Source organism: Schistocerca nitens, chromosome 6 (assembly GCF_023898315.1).
Source record: "Schistocerca nitens isolate TAMUIC-IGC-003100 chromosome 6, iqSchNite1.1, whole genome shotgun sequence".
Lineage (NCBI taxonomy): Eukaryota > Metazoa > Arthropoda > Insecta > Orthoptera > Acrididae > Schistocerca > Schistocerca nitens.
In genome coordinates, this window is record NC_064619.1 from 560,362,706 (window position 1) to 560,386,810 (window position 24,105).

Genomic DNA, 24,105 nt, shown 5'->3' on the forward strand with positions numbered 1-24,105 from the left:
AACAGTGCGGAAATTGCAGTGGGCCATTCGAAACAAGGGGCGTGGAACGCTCAATGCATGTTGTAATGGTTCTTTATTTACGTGACCATTACGGCACTCCAACCCCAGTTCTCGATACCAGTAATATCGTAATACTTTTCTGCGAAGTAACAGAAATATTTTTGTGACAATATTCACATATGGTTTTATTAATGTATATGGCACTCCAATGTATCGATATATTATAGTGATATGGTTGTTGTGTGTATTCATTTCTGTGAGACTGTCATTATCTTTGACATACTTGTAACCGTTTTGGCGCGAATGGGCACAGAGCAGTGCTTGTTACACTTCGCAGAAGTTGTTATTTCGCTTTGTAAAATAACAGTCAAGTCTTGTGTTTGGTTAAAGTGGAAATTAAATATATGAAGATTGATACAAAACTGTTTTCTTGATGATGTGACAATTAACAAGAAGTATATGTGAATTTACAAGAAGTTTAATAAAAATGTGGATCGTGAACACCAAGTCAAAAATTATTTCTACCATACCATTGTTCTGATCTGGGATTGTTTGATCATTAAGAATTTCCTGAAAAACGCATTTGTTAGGTCTTCAAATATTGCTAAAATACAGACCGGGACCTTCTAACAGTCAAAGTGGAATCACCCTAGAATCAACAAATGAGCCATAACAACTTCGACGAAATCTACGTGGGAATCCATTCAAGATAAGTGTCAAAATTAATGATTTTTTTACAGTGACTTCATTATTTCCAGTCTGACGATACCATCCACAGTCAATAACTTTGTTGTTGCCCGATAAAGCGAACATATGCTGCGTGAGCAACATTATTAATCTGATTTCTAACCTACTTTGCAAGTGGTGGTACTGTTAGAATGTGTTGTGTTGATACGTAACATTGCTCACCCACATACGACTCGACGGGCACAAGTGTTCTGAAGCAGTTCGGCCGGCATCTGTTCGATCGTCCACTGTACAGTTCTGATCCTGCTGCCAGCGATTTCCATCTTTTCGTGTCCAGAAAGAAATGTCTGTCCTCCGGTCAGCATTTACACAACGACGAAGAACTGAAGACGCCTGACACACCGCTGTTCCCATTTCCAGGCAGACTTCCACGGCACATCAGTACAATAGTTTATCCCTAGATATGATTAATGTCTCATTTCTGGTGTGATTCTGTTGAAAGTAGATGGAAACTGAGTTTCTGGATGATCCTCGTATATTTCAGTCGCTATCTTTGCTTACAGTGTTTGCCCTCTAGTATCAAGAAAGTTATTTGCAGATGGCTTATCACAGATCCTATAATCCTGTCCGATCCTCTAGTTAATTTTTTTCACATATTCCTTTTTCCCTGATTCTGCGTAGGACCTACTCCTTCTCCAATCATATTTCAAAACTTCGATTCCCTTCTTTTGTGGTTTTTCCCACAGCGCATGATTTACGTCAGTGCTGCGTTCCAGACATGCAGAGAAATTTCCTGTTGAAATGAAGGTTTCTGTTCGATACTACTAGGCTTTTCTTAGCGAGGAATGCTCCCTTTGCCTGTGCTACTACGCTTCTTAATTCCTTCTTTCCTCGTCCAGAATATCTTATTTGGACTACAAAGTAAAGCGTTCGTCTTTCTTATTACTTTTAATTCATATTCGTGCTCAATAGATTGTAGATGCCATTTAATGTGGGGTCCTGCCCACTCGTCTCGTATAGAGTGCCTAAAGCATGCTGCGTCTTCGTAATGCTATACAACAATTGAAGCAAATCACATTAACAATTTTTATTACAATACAGAAGATAGACAAGACTTTTTTACGAGAACGTGTCCCAAGCGATGGGCGACATGCAAATAGTCTATGTCTTTCTCTGTATACTATGTCCATACAAGCAATTGATACGGATCACTAATAACTGCTATCGCAGTGCTCTCCTAGTGCCGGTCTAGTAGTGTGCGGCCGAGGCTGGAAGGAGCGGCGATTATATTCTCTTCTTGTAGAGGCCACTCCTGCCGTTGTGCGGTCCTAGTCAGCGCACCATTGGCCGACGTCGTCTCACAGCCTTCTCTGCTCTTGTGTTCTCCATCTTCGAGCCGGCGCTTGTCGATACGCCGGAACATTTAACACCTCCGGTAATTCTTTCACACTTTCACAGAAGATTGCAGTGTCAGAAGCGAATCTTTTCACTGATATCCTTTCAGCTGAATTTTAATCCCGTCTCTGAATCCCTTCTGTGTTTTTCGGACGTACACAGAAAACAGCATTTTTTAAATCTCTTATTGCTTCATTCTTGTTCCTTCTACGCTATTTTACACTACTGGCCATTAAAATTGCTACACCAAGAAGAAATGCAGATGATAAACGGGTATTCATTGGACAAATATATTATACTAGAACTGACATGTGATTACATTTTCACGCAATTTGGGTGCATAGATCCTGAGAAATCAGTACCCATAACAATCACCTCTGGCCGTAATAACGGCCTTGATACGCCTGGGCATTGAGTCAAACAGAACATGGATGGCGTGTACAGGTACAGCTGCCCATGCAGGCTCAACACGATACCACAGATCATCAAGATAGTGACTGGCATATTGTGACGAGGCAGTTGCTCGGCCACAATTGACCAGACGTTTTCAATTGGTGACAGATCCGGAGAATGTGCTGGCCAAGGCAGCAGTCCAACATTTTCTGTATCCAGAAAGGCCCGTACAGGACCTGTAACATGCGGTCGTGCATTATCCTGCTGAAATGTAGGGTTTCGCAGGGATCGAATGAAGGGTAGAGCCACGGGTCGTAATACATCTGAAATGTAGCGTCCACTGTTCAAAGTGCCGTCAGTGCGAACAGGAGGTAACAGAGACGTGTAACCAATGGCACGCCGGGTGATATACCAGTATGGCGATGACGAATACACGCTTCCAATGTGCGTACACCGCGAGGTCACCAAACACGGATGCGACCATCATGATGCTATAAACAGAACCTGGATTCATCCGAAAAAATTACGTTTTGCCATTCGTGCACCCAGGTTCGTCGTTGAGTACGTCCCCCTCTGTTGACTCAGGGATCGAGACGTGGCTGCACGATCCATTACAGCCATGCGGATAAGATGCCTGTCATCTCGACTGCTAGTGATACGAGGCCGTTGGGATCCAGCACGACGTTCCGTATTACCCTCCGGAACTCACCGATTCCATATTGTGCTAACAGTCATTGGATCTCGACCAACGCGAGCAGCAATGTCGCGATACGATAAACCGCAATCGCGATATGTTACCATCCGACCTTTATCAAAGTCGGAAACGTGATGGTATGCATTTCTCCTCCTTACACGAGGCATCACAACAACGTTTCACCAGGCAACGTCGGTCAACTGCTGTTTGTGTATGAGAAATCGGTTGGAAACTTTCCTCATGTCAGCACGTTGTAGGTGTCGCCACAGGCGCCAACCTTTTGTGAATGCTCTGAAAAGCTAATCATTTGCATATCACAGCATCTTCTTCCTGTCGGTTAAATTTCGTATCTGTAACACGTCATCTTCGTGGTGTAGCGATTTTAATGGGCAGTAGTGTACTTGTATTTATTTGCCTTTGCCTACAGACTGTCCTATTTTTCTGTGGATTTCTAACATCGTTCTCAACTTTACATTGTCGAACGCGTGTGCTACGTCGACAGGTGGTGTAAAGGTGTCTTGATTTCTTTTAAGCCAGACTTCCATTATCAAGCGTACCTTCAGAACTGCCTCCCTGCTATTTTCCCATTCAGGAGGTTAAACTGATCATAAGGAAATCTATAACTTCCATACTAGCTGTAGTAATAAGCAGGTTTGACATTTTCGTAAAGAAATGCAATAGCAGTATATGGAATATGAAGGACAGTTCAAGTTATTAGAGTACAGAGAGCGGCATTTTGTTCGTAGGATGGATGCAGATGGAGGGGCATAGAATTTTTATTAAAAAGTCCGGTTTCAAGGTAGCGTCGTGCGCCCTTGGAGGCGCGCCTCGTCTGTGGCCAGAGGGAGCGGAGTATCTGGGCGTGGCCGACGTCACCTGTGCCGCTCCTTACGTAAGCCACCAGACTGGGCGTGGCGCGGGTCAGGGTCGTGACGTGGTTACCTGATCTTAGCCGATCGTAGCCCCCCCCCCTCCACCTCCCCCACCTCCTCACACCTTGACCGTGTCCTTGAGGGAGACGCCGCAAGCTAGGGGATCACGCGTACCCGATGCTCTGGAAGACTTCATCTCGCCACACGTCGCGCTCCACCCTGAGGTCGGCATGTTGCTCCAGGAAGAGGTGTGGTAGTCGCTGTCACCGACACCGCTACAGCACTTAATTAACTGCGCTCTTGTTGAGCCCTTACTTCAAACAAATCTGACTGTCTATGATGACATTCACGTCATCAGATACTGCTCGTTGTTCCGGTAGCCCGCAAACGTAATAGTCATAATACTCCTTTTTGAAGCCATTTAGACTATTTTTTATTGTATTACTTATTTATTTAGCGACATGTTTCGAAGGTTAAGCCTCATCATCAGGCTAATTGGCATTACAAAAACAACTTTACAATAAGTCATACTGATACTACATAGTCTTTTCGTAAATGCTGTGGTCATCCTGAGGAAGAAGAAAGAGAAAACTTAGTAAGAGGGGATGTCAAGATGGACCACTGCACTACAGAACTGTTTGTGATCGCTTTTCCATGTTACTGCCATGTTACTGTCATGTTAGTGACAATTTCGTGAACAGTGACCAAGAGAGCCACGGAAATGGATACACCACAACACAACGAGACTGCCACGTCAGAGGAACAAAGTGAGTGACCGTTACACAACATTTTCGTGCAAATATTCAGTCCAGCTTCCACAGTGACATCGCCTCTTACTAACTTTTCTCTTCTTCCACAGGATGACCACAGCATTTACGAAAAGACTATGTAATATCAGTATGACCTTATTGTAAAGTTGTTTTCGTAATGTCATTTAGCCTGAAGATGAGGTTTAACCCTCGAAACATGTCGCTAAATAAATAACACAATAGATTACAAATTTTGTGACTGGTAGCGGTAATTTAAAAAAAAAAAACTTTACATAATACTCCTGTCCGTCCCCGGTAGCTGAGTGGTCAGCGCGACAGAATGTCAATCCTAAGGGCCCGGGTTCAGTTCCCGGCTGGGTTGGAGATTTTCTCCACTCAGGGGCTGGGTGTTGTGTTGTCCTAATCATCATCATCATCATCTCATTCCCATCGACGCGCAAGTCGACGAAGTGGCGTCAAATCGAAAGACTTGCACCCGGCGAACGGTCTACCCGACGGGAGGCTCTAGTCACACGACATTTACATTTTATAATGCTCCTTAGCCGAAATTTGTTGACAAGGATGGCGTTGATTAACGTACAAGAGGTGGACAAAAGTACTGGAACTCCAAAAACAATTTCATTACCGCACGCAAAGTGGTGTAGGAAAACAGTTGGCATTTAGAATAGATTATGTCGTCTCGGAATGGATAAATACGGGCCCTGTTTGTTTTTAAGGGAATCTTGTATCGTTTTTCCTGCAAAATAGTGGCAGGTCTAGTTAGTGATGATGGAGGTGAATAGCGATGACGAGCAGACCACAAAAGCTCATTAATATTGACATCTGGTGCTCAGGGATATGCGAAAATTCATCCTCATACTCACGAAGCCGGTCCTGGACGATGCGAGCTATGTTAAGAGGGATCCTGTTGTCTTGGAATACCATTGGGATGGACCTGATCAGCCGAAATGGTCACGTAATCCTTGGCTGTAATGCGACCTTGGAGAGTAACAGCGGGAGCCATGGAGTTCCACATTATGCCTGCCAAAATCATCACCGAACCTCCGCCACGTTTCACTCTTTGGACGTAAACTCGGCCACAAGTTACAAACGAGTGAAATAAGATTCATCCTACGAAATAACATTCTTCCATTGTTCCCAGTTTTATGGCTTCAGTACCACGTTTGCTGCTACGGACTTTTGCATCACTGGTGAAATGTTTCGGACTTCCAGCTCGCCCTGCAGTTCCCTGCTTATGGCTATCCCTCCGTATTGTTTTGGTGCTGACAGCGTCGGTGAGTGCGAAATTCAGTTCTGCAGACTTTTGTAGCAGGCGTACTCTTATTTTTCGTGGTAATCCTCTTCAATGACACTCTGACGAAATCACCGAACACACAATTACGTCCGCGGTGTGACTAGGCAGATGTTTTCCCGTTTTCCCTGAATACGGTATAAATCTATGACACGGTGCCTCCTGAAACAGCAAACACTTTGGCTATCTTAGTTATGGAAGCATAGATAGTACGAGCACGAATAATTTTCCCACGACAGAATTCACTTAGTTCCGACATGATGCACTCACAGCTACACTGAACGCTGTTCTGGTCACGAGTGACACTCGCAACGTATTGAGGGCACTGCACAGATACCGTTCGTGATAAAATACGAGTAGAAAAGCGCGACCTGCAGGCATGGCTAACATCTGCATTTGCGTTTAAGCGTTTGTTTTCCACGATGTTTCCATTTTTTGTCCAGTCACTATTAACACTTCGTTTTCCACGATATACCAAGTGTGCAGGACCTCAACTACCCGCTACTGCTAATTTTGGTAGCACGGCACCGCCACACTTCAGGCAGCGTACATGCGCTAAAGGTCTTTGTCCAATCCCACAATTTGACTTAATTACAACGGTAAGTATATTAGTCGCACCTTAAGAGAACAGACTGTGTAGAACTGACATAACTCATGGCGTGTTTGTGTGTGTGTGTGTGTGTGTGTGTGTGTGTGTGTGTGTGAGGCGCCGGTTTGAGTGGCCGAGCGGTTCTAGACGCTACAGTCTGGAACCGCGGGACCGCTACGGTCGCAGGTTCGAATCCTGCCTTGGACATGGATGTGTGTGATGTCCTTAGATTAGTTAGGTTTAACTAGTTCTAAGTTCTGGGGGAATGATGACCTCTGAAGTTAAGTCCCATAGTGCTCAGAGCCATTTGAACCATTTTTTGTGTGTGTGACTTTTACGGATTCAGTAGAGTAAGATGGATCGGCGTGAAAATGCGACAGAATCGAAGAAAGAAGCTATCGCGTTTGGACGAGCCTATGACCGCACCGTAATTAAAATTTCCAGATTTGTCTCGAAAACTGGCAGAAAATCCAAAGAGATTCTGGTCGTATGTAAAGTATGTTAGGGGAAAGACACAACCAACGCCTTCTCTGCCCGATAGCAATGGAAATACTATCGATGACAGTGCTACTAAAGCAGAGTTACTAAACACGGCCTTCCGAAATTCCTTCACCAAAGAAGACGAAGTAAATGTTCCAGAGTTAGAATCAAGAACATCTGACACCATGAGTAACTTAGAAGTAGATATCCTCGGAGTGGTGAAACAAGTTAAATCGCTTAATAAAAGCAAGTTTTACGATCCAGACTAAATACCAATTAGGCTCCTTTCAGAATATGCTGATGCAATGGCTCCATACTTAACAGTCATATACAGTCGTTCGCTCGATGAAAGATCCTTACCCAGACTGGAAAGTTGCACAGGCCACACCAATATTCAAAAAAGGCACTAGCAGTAATCAACTAAACTACAGGCCCACATCATTAACGTCGATATGCAGCAGGATTTTGGAACATATATTGTGTCTGAATGTTATGAGTTACCTCGAAGTGAACGGTCTATCTACACACAGTCAACTCGGATTTACAAAACGTCGTTTTTGTAAAACACAACTAGCTCTTTACGCACACAAAATGTTGAGTATGTTGACAAGAGATTTCAAATAGATTCCATATTTCTAGATTTCCAGAACGCGTTTGACAGTGTACCACTCATGCGGCTTGTAGTGAAATTGCGTGCTTATGGAATATAATCTCAGTTGTGTGACTAGATTCGTGATTTCCTGTCAGAGAGGTCACAGTTCGTAGTAAATGACGGAAAATCATCGAGTAAAACAAAAGTGATTTCCCGCGTTCCCCAGGATGGTGTTATAGTGCCTCTGCTGTTCCTAACCTATATAAATGATTTAGGAGACAAACTGAGCAGCCGTCTTAGGTTATTTGCAGATGATGCTGTCGTTTATTGTCTAGTAAAGTCATCAGAAAATCAAAACAAATTGCAAAACGGTTTAGAAAAGATATCTGAATGGTGCGAAAATCGGCAATTGAAGCTAAATAACGAAAAGTGTGAGGTCATCCTCATGAGTGCTAACAAGAATCCGTTAAACCTCGGTTACACGATAAATCAATCAAATCTAAATGTCGTAAATTCAACTAAATACCTAGAAATGTATAATTATGAACAACTTAAATTGGAAGGAACACACAAAAAATGTTGTGGGAAAGACAAACCAAAGACTGCGTTTTATTGGCAAGACAATTAGAAAATGTAACAGATCTGCTAAAGAGACTGCCTACACTACGCTTGTCCGTCCTCTTTCGGAGTACTGCTGCACGGTTTTGGTCCTTACCAAGTACGATAAACGGAGTACATCGAAAAAGTTCAAATACGAGCAACACGTTTTGTATTATCGCGAAACAGGGGAGAGTGTGTCACGGACATAATACAGCGCTTAGGGTTAACATAATTAAAACAAAGGCGTTTTTCGTTGCGGAGAAATCTTCTCACGAAATTTCAATCACCAACTTTCTCCTCCGAATGCGAAAATATTTCGTTGACCCCGATCTACATAGGGAGAAACGCTCATCGTAATAAAATAAGGGAAATCAGAGCTCAGACGGGGAGATATAGGTGTTCGTTTCTTCCGCACGCTGTTCGACATTGGAATAATAGAGAATTATTATGAAGGTGGTTCGGTGAAACCTCTTTCAGTCACTTAAGTGTGATCTGCAAGTATCAATGTATATGTAGTTGTAGATGCATCAACGCAGTCTGCCCAGTGTGTCTACATGAGGAATCGTATACCGTTCTGAACCGTGTAGCCCGGCGTGACAACGTGGTCATATGAAGATTCCTACTGACAGATACTAGAGATGAATGTCACATCTTGTCAACGACGATGGACTGAGGTTCTATAAGTTATCGGATATCCATTTCAAGCAGTTTCTGAGCCAACACTGCGAAGGAAACTGAATCAGGTGTCTCGCAGATCCTCGTTGCTCATAGCGGCACATATTTAGTGTACGAGACGTCACAGAAATTGGACGCTATCTAACGAGACTTTAGTGTGCGCGACACGTCTAATTTGCCTCTTTCCTAATGATTCAAGGTTTAGAGAGTGCCGACAGTCCAATGAGGCGTTTAACGCGCTGTGTATGGAGATTTATGCAGTTAAGGCTGGAGCTGGCACTGTGATTATGTGGCTGTGTTTTCTTACCGTTACATGAGTCCAAAGATTCAGGTTACGCTGAACACGAACAAGGATTTCTTTAACAGTATCGTTGACAAAGCGCTATCCATGTTTCTACTTCTTCATAGTGAGTATGTTGTCAACTCTCCCATGTTCCAAGATGCGAACAGCCATGTGCGCATATACGTTCATGGTTTGACGAACAGTAAATTACCCGACCTTAATCCCACAGAAAATGTCTGCGATTATTTGTAACAGTGGCCGAAACGTTGTAATCACCATCCCCATAATTTTTTGTTTCTACACGATCTAATAGTCAATGAGTTACTTCAGTTAGGTATGGCATACTTAAACTAAGTGCTGGACTCTCTTCCTCGCCGAGTTGAGGAGGATAGAAATGATGTTATACTATGTTAAAGTGATCCATATCAACCCTCAGCACTCCTATATTAGGAAACAATTTCTGTCAAGTGTTGACAACCTCGAAACTAAATTAAAAGGCACAAATCTGACAAAACTGATCTCTGCCTTGTAACAATTCCATTACTCCCACAAGTAGAAGTTTTTGAAACCATCTACACGGTGATGTTGGTTAGGGTCGCAGGTAGCACACCATCCAGCATTTCACCGAGGTCAGACAACTGATTGTCAGATAGTTGCAAGATCTGGTCTCTCGATTGGGAACAAAGGCGTTAACAATCTTTGTTCAACTTCCACGTAGTTCTCTGTCACCTCTTGTGTAATCTCAGGAAAAAAGTATCTATAGGGTAACAGTTCAAAGATATAATCATAAAGTCTGGCCATGTGCTTTGCGCTGTTGACGTATTGGCTTGTATGTAAACTGGGTACTTTCCTGCATCCCATAATTTTGATACAGTTGTTGTATAACGTTGACCTGGATAAAATTTGTCATGATTCGACACATGTTCTCCAATAAATTTTTTTACTGTCGATGGTCTCTTTTTGAACGAAATTGGTAGGTTTACTGTACTGATATACAGCTGTTGTAACCAATAATGATTTTTTCAAAAACATGGAAAAGCTGTAAATGATAGTCTGCTTAAAGTAAATTAATGTTTCATCTGACAGTCTTTATTTTGGTTTGCTCAGTTGGACTGAAAAAAAAGCAGAATAATTGTCTGAAGGTCTGCCTCAGAGCCATGGAACGTAAGCCAACTTTACCATCCGCGACTTCAGTCAAAAAGAACCTTGAGTTTCGGTTCATGCTGCATATGCGAAACAGTGTATGATAGGTGTGGAATCGTAAGCGTACAAGAACACAGATATAAAATGAGATGGACTGCTGGGGAAACGCCGGCCGCTGGTGGCCGAGCGGTTCTGGCGCTACAGTCTGGAACCGCGCGACCGCTACGGTCGCAGGTTCGAATCCTGCCTCGGGCATGGATGTGTGTGTTGTCCTTAGGTTAGTTAGGTTTAAGTAGTTCTAAGTTCTAGGGGACTTATGACCTCAGCAGTTGAGTCCCATAGTGCTCAGAGCCATTTGAACCATTTTTTGCTGGGGAAACAGGACAAACGGAAACGAACTGGAAGCGCTTTAACAAAATCAGACAACACCAACAGGAGCAAAATGGGGAGGTGTCGTGTGACGGAAGTAATAAATTAAAGTTTGAAGGCCACATTGCCGCAGCACTGAAAAGCATGAGAGAGGCGCTCACGTGGAATGAAGTGTATAGACGCCTAGGAATGCGCGTGGGAAAATAAGTTCCCCAGTGACCGCATGAGCTTGTGAAATCGCTCTTTTATCTGGCCTGTGCGACTGTTTTCTCTGTTTTCTGGTGTAAGAAAAATTCGTGAAATAACAAGTTTGTTATTCACGCGTAACCAGATACCGTGTAATCGTTTTTTTATGGCGTTTCATATAAAGTTTCTAAGGCTGACCTTAGAGTGATTATGTAATCATTTGTATTTATTTTTCTACTTCAGTTCTACAAATCACGCGACGTAGGAACATTCCAGCACAACCTTTGTTGTTCTTGTCGACTACCAACTAATCACGATTACATGCATTTGTTTCGCTACCCGCCTTTGAATCCGATGAAACTCGCATTCGGGAGGACGACGGTTCAATCCCGTCTCCGGCCATCCTGATTTAGGTTTTCCGTGATTTCCCTAAATCGTTTCAGGCAAATGCCGGGATGGTTCCTTTGAAAGGGCACGGCCGATTTCCTTCCCAATCCTTCCTTAACCCGAGCTTACGCTCCGTCTCTAATGACCTCGTTGTCGACGGGACGTTAAACACTAACCACCACCACCACCACCACCACCACCACCGATGAAACTGAAACTGTCCTTTATTAAACACTGACAGACTACAGTCATTTGCATCGAAATCTCGCTCAGATTTCTTTCACATCGACTGAGAACCAGTGTATTCGTGATTTTTGAGAAAGATACGTAAAGATTTCTGTTATTCTAGCGATGTACACTTCCCCACATGTAATTCGCAATCATTGTATGCCGCCTGTCGAATGGTACGCTTTTCAAAGATTCTATTTACAGTCGTTCATTTTCAGAATATACAAATTAGCCAGTAGCATTAAAGTAAAATATTATGTGGAATATTTTTTCTTTCGTTACCAAGCACTGAAGATTTCCTCGTACCCGGCCGCTGTGATCGAGCGGTTCTAGGCGCTTCAGTCCGGAACCGAGCGACTGATGACCTCAGCAGTTAAGTCCCATAGTGCTCAGAGCCACTCACATTACCAATCTTGCTACGTCTTGCTCCACGAAGGACATGGCCACGCACGCATGCGACTTCAAATTGAGCACCACGGTTGTAAAATCGCCCAGTGTCATAGTACAATCCCCATCACTTTATCCTCCGCTGTGCAGCTCGCCACCAAATTTTCGCCTCACGCGGCGAAATCACCTACTGCAGAACCAGCAGCCCAAAAAGGACAGAAAGAATACTCCTGTGAAAACTTTTTATGTCCCTCCAGCCAATAAACGTCTGAAATATCATCTGACAACTGCAGAGGCTCCAAGAAATCAAACAAAGGCAAACGGTCTTCTTGGCTAAATTGGAGGTCCTCTTCAACGGTGTCGCCGAGTGATACCCACATCCGGCCGACCTCCATGACGCCGTGCGAACCGCCAACCGTTTTTCTGTACTGGGCTCCACTGACGGACCGAGACAGAATGCTGACGCCTCTGTAGATCTCATGCAGTAGGATCTTCCAGCCTCTGCACCCTGTAGCAGAGAATCTTCGAAGGCTGGCACTCGACAGCGGCCGAGGTGAAGCCCTTTCATTTTATTTCCTCCTCCCCTTTCCCTGTTATGACTCTCCTACAGTGGAATGTTCGTGGTCTTAGATCCAACCAGGAGGAATTATGGCTGCTGTTGGAATTTGTAACAACCACTTGTTCTCTGACTTCAGGAAACAAAATTGCGTCCTCACTACCACATTGACATCTCGCATTTTTTCCCTGTCCCACATTGATCTTCCCCTCATGGAGGCGTCATGTTGCTCATTTGGGATGACGTTCATAGTCAAACCGTCTCCCTGAACACCCATCTGCAAGCTGTTGCAGTCTGCGTTTTTCCGTCCTCGCTTCACCTTTTCGCTTTGTACCATTTACATCCCTCCATCATTCAGTGTCACAGGGCAGACTTCCTCCAGCTCATTGGACAACTCCCTGACCCCCTTTTGCTGCTCGGTGACTTTAACGCATACCATCCCCTTTCGGGCTCTCAGAACCTGTCTGAGAGGTGCCCTCTTGCCTGACCTTCTCAGCCAACTCAGTCTCATCAGCTTTAACACTGGAGCACCCACGTTCCTTTCAGACTCCCTGCACAGTTATTCCCATTTGGATCTCTCGTTCTGCATTGCCCAGCTTGCCCATCGTCTCGAGTGGTCCGCTCTCTCTGACACGCACTCAAGATACCATTTCCCAAGAGCTATCCGTTTGCTGACTCCTACCCGCCCTACGTGAAAATGAAACTGGCAGCTTTATAAGGCCAGTTGGAGGCTTTACTGCTCCCTGACGACCTTCGACGAACAACTTTTCCCCATTTGTGATGACCAGGTAGAACACCTTACAAACGTTATCCTCACCGCCGCAGAACGTTCCTCGCACTTCATCTTTACCATGCTGTGGCCCAGTCCCTTCGTTTAATGAGGCGTGCTGCGACTGGATTCACGCAGAGACGTGCTCTCCGCGTTTTTAACCGTCATCCTATGATGGCGAACTGTATTCGTTGTAAACAATTGTGTGCGCACTGTCGTCGCGTTCTTCAGGGTAGCAAAAAAGCTAGCTGGATTTCATTCACTAGTTCCTTTAATGGTTCCACATTCTTCCGTCGTGTGGACCAACATCTGACCGCTCTCTGGGACTAAGGCCCATTCCCGAATTTTCGGCATGGCCGTAGCAGATGATTTCATTGTGGACCCTATTGCTATCTCCAATACCTTGAGCAGCTATTTTGCGGAGATTTCGAGTTCATCTTCAGCGTTGTCTCGATCTTCTTTACTCGTGGAGCATCGACAACAGCTTCTAGTTTTCCACTGACAAAACCGTTTATATGAATTTCTAGGGGTGCAATGGGTTTCTTCCACTGTCTTTACATCTTGGGCCTGTTGCTCTTCTGTCGTTGAAACTACAAAATTCCTGGAGCTCAAGGTCGATAGGAAACTTTTTTGGTCCTTCCATGTGTCTTATTTGGCTGCCAGCTGTACCCGGGCCCTCAGTGTTGTATGTGTCCTCAGTGGTACTCCTCTGTTTGTACCGATACCTTGTCCGTTCGAAACTAGACAATGGGTGTTTATGCATTTGCTCGTCCATCCATCTTACGCCGTCTCAATACAGTCCATCGTCATGGTATCCGGTTGGCCACTGGCTCCTTTTACGTTAGCCCAGTTGAGAGTCTGTATACAGAACCTGCATATCGACGTGTTGTTCACTTCGGCGGCTACGCATACCGTTTGTCTGCCATGCCACCCATTCTATGCCACTTTCTTCGATGACTCCTTTGACCGACAGTGTGGGGCGCATCCCTCCTCTATTACCTATCTGGAGTTCACTTTCAGCTGTTGCTCCAGCAGCTTTACTTCATGCTACCTGCCACTTTCCCAGTGGGTGTGAACCCCTCACCACCTTCGCTTCGTGTGGCGGCCCGTGCACACCTTGGACTTCATTCGCTTGCGAAGGACACTACTGCAGACTCGCTCTATCGCTATAAGTTTCTCGCCCTTTGCACAGAACTTTGTATACAGGGATGGCTCTCAGACTGACCGTGGTGTCAGGTGTACCTTCGTCATTGGCATCTACGATTTTCGGAATCGGCTTCCGGAAAACTGCTCAATATTTACAGCGGAGCTCTTCGCCCTGTATCAGGCCACGGATACATTCGGCGAAACAGGCTTCTCAATTGTGTCATTTGCTCCGACTCTTTCAGAGCCCCTATGTGCTGTACACCATCTATTCCTTAGTGCAACGGGTCCAGGAAAGCTTTCACTTTCTCACTCTTGATGGAGCCACTGTGATGTTTCTGTGGGTCCCTGATCACGTCGGTCTGACGGGAAACGAGACCGATGATGCTGCTGCCAAGATTGCAGTTCTCGTACGTCGGCCCGCTAGTTCTTCCATTCCCTCCGATGGTCTCTGTGTTGCCGTCTGTCAGCAGGTGGCGTTACTTGGGTATCACCGCTGGTCTTCCCTTCATGGGAATTAAACCTCTGCCAGCGGCTTGGCCGACCTCCTCTCGTCCCTCTCGCTGCGAGATTATTTTAGCTACGTTGCGCATTGGCCACTGTCGTTTTAGCCATCGCCATTTTTTAAGTGGTGTTCCATACCACGTTGTGCTCATTGTCATCAACCTTTGACGGTTCGCCTTTTCCTGACGGAATGCCCTTTTTGTAACCACTTACGTTCTAAGATTTTAAACATGGCTGAAACAGCAACTGTTGAAATTCTTCACGGTAAATGATGACAACCAAAGCTGTTGCAGGATAAAGATTTATTAAAATTCTTGACCACGGTTTCGGTATATCTAAATATACCTTCATCAGAAGTAAAATACACTAAAATCACATCCTGTAGTGCAGATTCATAAAACGTTTGTGACAAAGGCGCCGTCAGTAGTTAAAACAGATGATACTATTACCAATAGGATATTATTGTTTTCTTGGTCGCCGTAGAAAAAATATCGGTAGACGTCCATCGGAGAATGAAAAACGTGCATGTGGAAGCATATATGTCGAAAATAAGCGTTGCGGAATGTTGAGCCAAGTTCGTGCAGGTCGCGATTCGAAACAAGACGCCTCCACATCGCAAGTGTAACGCAGAAGTTACACCATCTCTAGTGGGTGACCCTCGGGCTACCGCTCTTTAGTTTTGATCTCTCCCAATGCAACTGCCACACATTCGGTCCCTTAAAAAAAGCCTTGAAGGGTCGACGATTCCCGTCGGACGAGGATGTACAGCAGGCAGTTGCGGACTTCCTCCTTCAGCAGCAAGCGATGTTTTAACCAGAGGGATAGCTTCAACCTGGCGCCTCGACGGGATGCTTACCACAATGCTTGTGGCGATTTTTCCTGATCAGCATACCGATTCTGGACTATACGCCCTTCGAACGGATACTTTTTCATCGACCTTGTATAAAGGCTATGGTTCCTCTCTGCTTTCAGCTCTTCTCTGTACCAACATAGCAAGACCATGTTGACTGATGTTACAAGGCCAGATCATCCATCCTCTAGATTGTTGTCTCTAGTTTGTGAAAAGGCTGCTGCTCCTCTTCAGGAACCATATATTAAATTGCCTCTCCATGTATATCCTTCCGGTGTGGTAGCGCCTACCTTACAACTATCAGTATCGTTGAGGAACGCAAGCCACCTCACCACAGTAAGGCCAATGGTGCCGCAAATGACAAGCATTTCTTACAAGTGCGCTTTGTCCCCATTAACTCCTTCCAGTCACGCGAAAGTCGTTCCCCGATGTCTTGACACATTTCCTATAACCCCTTTCTTTTTCTCCGCGGTTCTGCGAAGAAGCGTCCATATTATTATCATTCCACTCATCTGTCAGCATACTACTGTAACACAATCTCTCAAACGCTCCAATTCTTTCCTTATCCGGTGCTCTTGCAATCCAGGACTCACTTCCACAGAAATCTGTGCTCCGTAGTTACACTCTGAGACTTCTTTCTCATATTAAAGTCTGTGCTAGTTGCCAATCGACCTTCAATTCTCGGGTGATTCTCACTTTGCACTTGCTAATTTGCTTCTTTATTCACCTTGCCTGCAATATTTTGCTGATTGCTTCATTTCGCCTACTATGTCAAGTTTGCATCTATTTCTCATCTCTGCTGCTCCGTAACAATTACGTCCTTCTTTGAATTATTCTCACTCCATATTTTGCGCTCATTGAACTGCAAATTTCATTCATCAGATTTTGTAATTGTTCCTCATTTTCACATAGGATAACAGTGTCATCAGCGAATCTTATCAGTGATATCCTTTCACCATTTTAAATTCAGTCCTTATCCTCTCTTTCATTTACGCCATTGCTTCTTCGATGTACAGGTTGAACAGTAGTGGAGAAACACTGCGACCCTGCCTTCCGTACTTTTTAGTCCGCACATTTTTCTCTTGGTCTTTAATTCTTGTCCCGTTTTGGTTCGAGTAGGTATGGTGTATTTTTCGTCATTTCGTATGGTACATACGCACATTCCTCAAACTGCAAATATTTAGCTCTTTATTATGAGTACTGAAATTTTGTGGTGGACTTCTTTACATCCTGTTTACGAAGATGTGCTGAAAAGTAATTCCTCCGAATTTTTTATTTTGTTCTAAAGATCAGCTGATCTCTCGCATATTACTTGGTCGACTTTCCTGCTTCGATGACGCAAATTGCAACACTCTACCACTAGAGGGCTCATAATTGCAGCGTGAAACACGGCGGTGCCTAATTTAACTGTGTCGGTGTACTGCGAGACGCTCAGAAGACAGAAAGCACCAATTAAAAAAAGTTCGCCCCCTCCCCTTCGGCGTTAGAATGCCAGGCTACACACGAGCGCTATGACATCTACAATAATCCTACATCTTGGAATCATTGTCATCGATCATACTCCATATAGTCTCGACTAGGCCCCATGTGATTTTCATGGGGCACTTTCGAGGAATTCGCTTTGATAGTGATGAAGTGGTGCAAGCAGAGGTAAGGTTGTGGCCCCATCAACAGAGTCAAACATTCTACACTAACGTTATCAACAAACTGATCTATCGTTGACAGAAATGTGTTCGTCGCCAGGGTGACTATGTTGAGACACAAATACGTAGACACGAAAAAATATTGAAATGTGTGTGAAATCTTATGGGACTTAACTGCTAAGGTCATCAGTCCCTAAGCTGACACACTACTTAACCTAAATTATCCTAAGGACAAACACACACACCCATGCCCGAAGGAGGACTCGAACCTCCGCCGGGACCAGCCGCACAGTCCAGACTGCAGCGCCTCAGACCGCTTGGCTAATCCTGCGTGGCACGTAGACACGAAGAATCAAGTATAACGTTAATGAAGTTTCTTTTTTTGAAAAAAGCTTTAAGAGTTTTCACAAAAAAAATCAGAGGCATTACTTTTCAGCATGCTCTCGTCCGTGCCTACCGACTGAGAAGGTGTTCATATGCGAAACTATTTTTTTGGCTTTTATGCCACAATGACCGGGAACATGACATAGCCGTAGACGTATAACAAGTTTTCATTTTAGGACTGGATGGGTATAGAATGACGTGGAGTGTTGGAAGGTGTGCGTGTAAATTTTTGTTGGAATTTTTCTTGTTTTGGATGTCTGGTGTCGCGCTTGTAAAGACTGAGTTGCTTAGACATACGCACGCAGCCTCGGCAGAGAAGGGGCGCTGTACAGGGATGAGTTACAGGAGATATTTGTTCTGCGAAGACGCGTGCCAAATTTATCGATTGATCACGAGGAGAGGAGAGGAGAGGAGACAGACAATAGAACTTTCGAGTTAGATGTTAACAGTCGAGTTTTGGTTTAGTAGTAGTAAGCAGCAAACATTGGAGATTTTTGGGAATTGTGTTACGGTTTAATAGAAGATTTGTTGTAGAGGGAAAAAGAATTGGATTACAGGTAATGATTAAGTTTCTTTTATTTGCGGCAGAGGTTTGATAATGCAGAATTCTTGATTAGTCAGACTTCCAGATTAGGAATCTCTTTGCTTTTCAATAGTTTGTTAGGATTTATCTATCGTTGTGAGAGAAATTGATTTAAGAATTAGTTTTTGAAATTTTGTTTGAGCTATGAATATACATGTGAAGAAGTTTAATTTTTGTAATTCTTCGATAATAGTTACTTGACTTCAGAGAAAGCTTAACTATCATGGAAGTTTCATTAAATGTTATTAAGTCAAATACTTTGATATTGCTATTGAGTTCATTTAACCCAGAGTCAAGCTCCACATCCCAATTTTCAATTTATTTAAATCCCTTATCAAAAATTATGAACGAATAGTTACAGCAATGATTTTAGGGAACGCATTTCAGCTTTGCGTGTCTCAACAGTTAGATAAATTATTATTGGCTTTTCAGTCTTGAGCATACTCCAGTTTAATTGAAGAGAATTTTTTCACTAGGTGCGTTTCGCTTTTATTTATGAACCATCTTCCATGGGTACTGGTGTTTCTTTTCATATTCTCCAAACCATTGCTTCTTCCCTCCTTGCTAGCAGCTGTTGATGTCGAAAGACGTCGTTTCACGTATAAACTTGGCAGTGCAGAGTGAAAAAAAAAACACATAACTTCATATCGATTTACAAAGGTGAATAGCCCAAAATTCAGGGCAAGAAATACTACAGATTGGCGAAAACTGCCAAGCATATATATGAAACGAAGTCTTTCGACATCAGCCGCTGCTAGCAAGGAGGGAAGAAGCAGTGGTTTGGAGAGAATGTAAAGACAAGCCAATAACCACGGAAGATGCTTTGTAAATAAAAGCGAAAGGCGACTGGTGAAAAATTCTCTTTAATTAAAATGCAGTAAGTTGAGTACGAGAAAACCATTAATGACTGATTTAACAGCTACTGCGGGAGATGGCCATGCAAAAAAACTTGTATAACGTCAGTTAGATTTTGCAACTCTATTATCGAGACGCGCTATAGCTACATTCGTACAATTATACAGAATGGATTACAGGTAATGATTAAGTTTCTTTACTTGCGACAGCGGTTTGATAATGCCGAATTCTTGATTCGTCAGACTTCCAGATTAAGAATCTCTTTGCTTTTAAATATTTTGTTAGGATTTATCGATCGTTGTGAGATAAATTGATTTAAGAATTAGTTTTTGAAATTTTGTTTGCACCGCGTTATCCAGTGCGACTCAGGTAAGCCAAACAGTGTAAAAACAGATTATTTGTTTAATTAAATTTCACAGAGAGCAACTTTAGTGTCCAAGTAATCAGTTTTTCACCAAAGTTCATAGATTTTGTGGTAACAAGAAGTTCCAGCCGGCCGTTGCGGACGAGCGGTTCTAGGTTCTTCAGTCTGGAATCGCGCGACCGCTACGGTCGCAGGCTCGAATCCTGCCTCGGGCATGGATGTGTGTGATGTCCTTATGTTAGTTACGTTTAAGTAGTTCTAAGTTCTAGGGGATTGATGACCTCAGAAGTTAAGTCCTACAGTGCTCAGAGCCATTTGAACCATTTTGAACAAGTTCTAGATGTTGTTGTTGTGGTCTTCAGTCCAGAGACTGGTTTGATGCAGCTCTCCATGCTACTCTATCCTGTGCAAGCTTCTTCATCTCCCAGTACCTACTGCATCCTTCTCAATCTGCTTAGTGTATTCATCTCTTGGTGTCCCTCTACGATTTTTACCCTCCACGCTGCCCTCCAATACTAAATTAGTGATCCCTTGATGCCTCAGAATATGCCCTGCCAACCAACCCCTTCTTCTAGTCAAGTTGTGCCACAAATTTCTCTTCTCTCCAGTTCTATTCAATACCTCCTCATTAGTTATGTGATCTACCCATCTAATCTTCAGCATTCTTCTGTAGCACCACATTTCGAAAGCTTCTATTCTCTTCTTGTCTGGACTATTTATCGTCCACCTTCCACTTCCATACATGGCTACAGTCCATACAAATACTTTCAGAAACGACTTCCTGATACTGAAACCTATACTCGATGTTAACAAATTTCTCTTCTTTCCTTGCCATTGCCAGTCTACATTTTATATCCTCTCCGACTATCATCAGTTATTTTCCTCCCCAGTTCCAGATAGGGCCTTATTTTCTTAGAATTCTCGCAGCTAGATTTCTCTGTGTATTCTCGCAGTTTAATTTTGTTACCACAGTTAGCGTTACGTAAGCTATTAGCTGTTAATTCTGGTATGTGTACCATTCAAAACAGGAGGCCCGAAGCTTAGCATCCAATTTAACGTTAAAAACACAATCAACGTTACAGATCCACGTTCACTAAAATAAATCTGAGTGTGAAAGACAGAATTTTTATCATATTCCGCCGGAGAAAGCTCAATACTTCATAATTCTGGACTGTATATGAACGTGAAGGAAACTAAGGTGGTGGGGTCTCCAGTCAGTAACTTAACGAAACCCACTAAGCATTACCGTAGTGGTTCCCTTTGTGGTGGTGAGAGATCTTCCGATCGATGCTGCGGTGAACGGATGCGTTGAACGTGAAGGTTTCCGTCGGCCGAGGCTGTTCTAATTCCCCGGCGGATCGTGCTGCACGCCATCTTGGGCAAAGGTCGCCCCCCGGCCTGCCTGTTCCGCGACCGCTTTCCTCTGCGTGTGCACCCATCGCTAAGCGGGCGCCTCTCAGAGCATATAGCAAGGCCGGGTCGAATATCTTATAACAAGTAGGAGCACTGCAGAAGTAATTTTAGCACTGTCGTTAACAATAGCGGATGGAACTCCGATAAAAAAGGAATTATACATCGCATATAATGGCAAGACAGAGATTTAGGAACCAGGTTTTAAATTGTAAGACATTTCCAGGGGCAGATGTGGATTCTTACCACAATCTATTGGTTACGAACTGCAGATTGAAACTGAAGAAACTGCAAAAAGGTGGGAATTTAAGGAGATGGGACCTGGATAAACTGAAAGAATCAGAGGTTGTAGAGAGTTTCAGGGAGAGCATAAGAGAACAATTGACAGGAATGGGGGAAAGAAATACAGTAGAAGAAGAATGGGTAGCTCTGAGGGATGAAGTAGTGAAGGCAGCAGAGGATCAAGTAGGTAAAAAGACGAGGGCTAATAGAAATCCTTGGGTAACAAGAAATATTGAATTTAATTGATGAAAGGAGAAAATATAAAAATGCAGTAAATGAAGCAGGCAAAAGGGCATACAAACGTCTCAAAAATGAGATCGACAGAAAGTGCAAAATGGCTAAGCAGGGATGGCTAGAGGACAAATGTAAGGATGTAGAGGCTTGTCTCACTAGGGGTAAGATAGATACTGCCTACAGGAAAATTAAAGAGACCTTTGGAGAGAAGAAAACCACTTGTATGAATATCAAGAGCTCAGATGGCAACCCAGTTCTAAGCAAAGAAGGGAAGGCAGAAAGGTGGAAGGAGTATATAGAGGGTTTCTACAAGGGCGATGTACTTGAGGACAATATTATGGAAATGGAAGAGGATGTAGATGAAGATGAAATGGGAGATAAGATACTGCGTGAAGAGTTTGACAGAGCACTGAAAGACCTGAGTCGAAACAAGGCCCCGGGAGTAGACAACATTCCATTAGAACTACTGATGGCCTTGGGAGAGCCAGTCATGACAAAACTGTATCATCTGGTGAGCAAGATGTATGAGACAGGCGAAATACCCACAGACTTCGAGAAGAATATAATAATTCCAATACCAAAGAAAGCAGGTGTTGACAGATGTGAAAATTACCGAACTATCAGTTTAATAAGTCACAGCTGCAAAATACTAACGCGAATTCTTTACAGACGAATGGAAAAACTGGTAGAAGCCGACCTCGGGGAAGATCAGTTTGGATTCCGTAGAAATGTTGGAACACGTGAGGCAATACTAACCTTACGACTTATCTTAGAAGAAAGATTAAGAAAAGGCAAACCTACGTTTCTAGAATTTGTAGACTTAGAGAAAGCTTTTGACAACGTTAACTGGAATACTCTCTTTCAAATTCTGAAGGTGGCAGGGGTAAAATACAGGGAGCGAAAGGCTATTTACAATTTGTACAGAAACCAGATGGCAGTGTAAGAGTCGAGGGGCATGAAAGGGAAGCAGTGGTTGGGAAAGGAGTGAGACAGGGTTGTAGCCTCTCCCCGATGTTATTCAATCTGTATATTGAGCAAGCAGTAAAGGAAACAAAAGAAAAATTCGGAGTAGGTATTAAAATTCATGGAGAAGAAGTAAAAACTTTGAGGTTCGCCGATGACATTGTAATTCTGTCAGAGACAGCAAAGGACTTGGAAGAGCAGTTGAACGGAATGGACAGTATCTTGAAAGGAGGATATAAGATGAACATCAACAAAAGCAAAACGAGGATAATGGAATGTAGTCAAATTAAATCGGGTGATGCTGAGGGAATTAGATTAGGAAATGAGACACTTAAAGTAGTAAAGGAGTTTTTCTATTTAGGGAGTAAAATAACTGATGTGGTCGAAGTAGAGAGGATATAAAATGTAGACTGGCAATGGCAAGGAAATCGTTTCTGAAGAAGAGAAATTTGTTAACATCGAGTATAGATTTAAGTGTCAGGAAGTCGTTTCTGAAAGTATTTGTATGGAGTGTAGCCATGTATGGAAGTGAAACATGGACGATAACCAGTTTGGACAAGAAGAGAATAGAAGCTTTCGAAATGTGGTGCTACAGAAGAATGCTGAAGATAAGGTGGGTAGATCACGTAACTAATGAGGAGGTATTGAATAGGATTGGGGAGAAGAGGAGTTTGTGGCACAACTTGACTAGAAGAAGGGATCGGTTGGTAGAACATGTTTTGAGGCATCAAGGGATCACAAATTTAGCACTGGAGGGCAGCGTGGAGGGTAAAAATCGTAGAGGAAGACCAAGAGATCAATACAGTAAGCAGATTCAGAAGGATGTAGGTTGCAGTAGGTACTGGGTGATGAAGAAGCTTGCACAGGATAGAGTAGCATGGAGAGCTGCATCAAACCAGTCTCAGGACTGAAGACCACAACAACAACAACAACAACATCGCATTCATAGATTTGAATAAGGCTTTTGATAGTGTGGAATGGAAGAAAATACAACTTTTTTTATTCATTTATTTTGAAGCAGATGGATCCAGTTAGCACAGACGGAATGCTGCAAAAGGCCAACCTTAGGAAAGATGTGAGGCAGCGTTGCTCATTGTTAGCCTTAATACCGATATTTAATTTGTACGTCTTCCCCCAGCGTGGGGGCAGAAAGTGAAAGTGATAAGATTCGCTGTTTACGTAGCTATGCTCGCCTACAGTGAACAGGAATTGAGTCAGATGCTTTATGAATGTGTGCTGCCTAGTGACTATCCCTTCCCCTCCTAACCCCCACTGTTGTGCAGGTTAGGTTTTTACTTTTTTCTGTCGGACTGGCTTCCAACAGACTAGCTTCCAACCGTCCTGCAACGATTGTGCACGTTATGCGCTTCTATTTCTCTTGTTTATGATGCCATTCGGCGACAATACTTTTCATCGCGGCACATGTGATAAGAGTTTTGTTGAAAGGAAGGTTCATGCCGTCGCCGGATCAGTATCTCGCAATTACGTTAAACTGAGTTGTTTCGGCGATTTACAGGGTATTATTGTTTGGAAAGAAGTATTTA